The 2,212-nt window shown below is 43.5% G+C and overlaps 1 protein-coding gene across 1 annotated transcript in view; it reads left to right on the plus strand.

Annotated features, from left to right (window-relative positions):
- The first annotated feature begins 226 nt into the window (after positions 1 to 226).
- The window catches only part of ppp1r16b (protein phosphatase 1, regulatory subunit 16B), a 44,342-nt gene continuing 42,356 nt past the window's right edge, over positions 227 to 2,212 (plus strand). Inside the window, exon 1 of the mRNA XM_083669070.1 lies at positions 227 to 361. The gene's annotated coding sequence lies outside the window, so the exon portion shown is untranslated. The remainder of the gene's footprint in view (positions 362 to 2,212) is intronic.

A 2,212-nucleotide genomic window follows, 5' to 3' on the forward strand; every position in this document is an offset into this window, starting at 1 on the left:
ATTACTCTATAAAGTGGTCTTATCTCAGTTACATTACATTATACTGTCATGATTGGCGATTATGCCTGGAACTAGTTGGGTTAGAGTAGCAGCCCGCTATGAACACTGTATTCTGGTGAGTGTCTGCATTGTGCTTCAGTCTCCTCCCTCCTCAGCTTCCTCGCCGGCCCCGCCCTCCAGGGGTGACTTCTTGTGGAAGGGGCAGTCTGCAGCTACAGCGCCACAGCTTTTCTTGACAACCTTTTACCGCTGTAGTAACGGGACGAGCTTAACGTCACGGCTTCAAGACATGGTCATATTTTTAAGTTCCGCACGTCTCAGTGAGTGAAATTTTGGAACCTCAAGATACAAACGGAGTGCGGTGAGTGCAATATCTTCCACATGGGGTTGGGGGGGTGGGGGGGGGTCTAGTTTTTGGTGGGCTACTGTTCACCGATACATTCAAATGTAACTGAGGGAAGAGCTAGCCTTTTCTCTTTTTTTTTTCTCAGCAGTGAGATAGCGGCAGCGATGAGCGGTAGGAAGGAGGCAGGCATGTCCCTCGACCTTGTTCTTTGAGCAGTTAGCGGCACTTTACCGTCTACCATGTAACAATCGCAGCCGTTACTTTATCCTTACCTTGGCTGACACTTGAAATGTAGCTACAACTGGTGGGGGGGAAAATAAACAAATTAGCAGCTTTCCGTGGTAAGTGTAGCCCGTTAGACCGCAACAATGTTACATGGGCTCAGGCTGTAGCAATTGCTTGTTGGCTGATTTTTGGACACCAGTCCGTTATAGCCAACGGTTATTACACGAAATGAAGCACTGCGCTGTCCGCCACGCCGGATCAGGTGTCCTTATGCTAGATAACCAATTCAATCTGCGAGAGATTTCTTTTCTTTTTTTTCAGTTCTTGAAGTCATGGTCCCACACGTGCGATCAGGGAACCTTCCATTGGCAAGGGACGTTTTGAAACGGGTCCCGGGTTCCACATTATTAGGCTCCAAAGTGTCCATCACTTTGTTTTAGGCTACATAATATCCACCTTCATTTTTTGCAAAGTTACTCTATAATCCTGCCAGTACTTTTAGATAGTTCAATGTGAAGTGCACGCATAAGTATAGCCATTATTTTGCCCACACGAGTGAAAGATTTAGCAGTGAAATAAATCTAATGTAACATGAACTAGATGACTTCCAACTACTCTTCTTCTAGCTCACACATTCAGAAGTAAACCAAAAATTACATTCAAAAAATGTCAGAGAAATGCATCGCTTTGTTTTGGTTCCTATTTTGTCTTTTAAAATAAACTGTTGGCCTATTTGTTAAACGTCTCACTCTGTAAGAATAGAAACATTGATGACACTCTCATGACTGTGTAACAACTTCCTAGACGGTCCTTTATTTGACACACTGTGGCAACTGGAATGTATGCGAGATCTTTGAACCAAACTAATCGGTGCTTGCGTCGTATAGCGTAGAGCCCTCTTTTTGCTGTCTTCCTCATCCAGAGAGAGTATTTCTTTGAATGTCTCTTTCATACAACAAAAAGGCTTGCATAACCTACTGTACGCCCATGACATAGTTACCGTATTGTGCCAAATGTGCCTTTACACTCTAGCTTGATTAAGTTGCCCTTTAAATGTTTGATGTGCAGAGACGTCTTGAGAGTGGTCTCTTGCTGTGCATCATAGCATCTGCACTGGCTGTCAGCTCCTGTTAGGGATGGGCCATCAGAGAGACATACTCTGTGCTCACACACACACACACACACACACACACACACACACACACACACACACACACACATACACATACACACACATAAACACATAAACGCATAAACACACACACACAGTTACTAACACTCTTCTTTTTTTCAGTCATTACCCTCTCTTTACAAACTGAGCTCAAGCTGTTTTGTTCTCTGATTTGCGATTGAAAGGTCCATACAGATCTGTGGAGCCCCTGTTGCTCACTGTGCTCCTCTGATTAACTGCATCTGTAATGCATTCTCTGTAGTTAGATTTGTACTCTAACCCGCTGCTTAATAACTCCCACACCATGATTCTGTTGTTGCTCATGAAATATTGAAACAGAAAAGCCCCAGGAGGCACACACAAGATTTATTTCCTTATTTACTTTATTTATGAAACTCAGCTTGGAGACGAAGTCTGAATGATTGACATCAAAGCAGCTCCTAGATGAAATCCAAGCTGTTTATTTTTTC

Source organism: Argentina silus, assembly GCF_951799395.1.
Source record: "Argentina silus genome assembly, chromosome: 4".
Taxonomy (NCBI): Eukaryota; Metazoa; Chordata; class Actinopteri; order Argentiniformes; family Argentinidae; genus Argentina; species Argentina silus.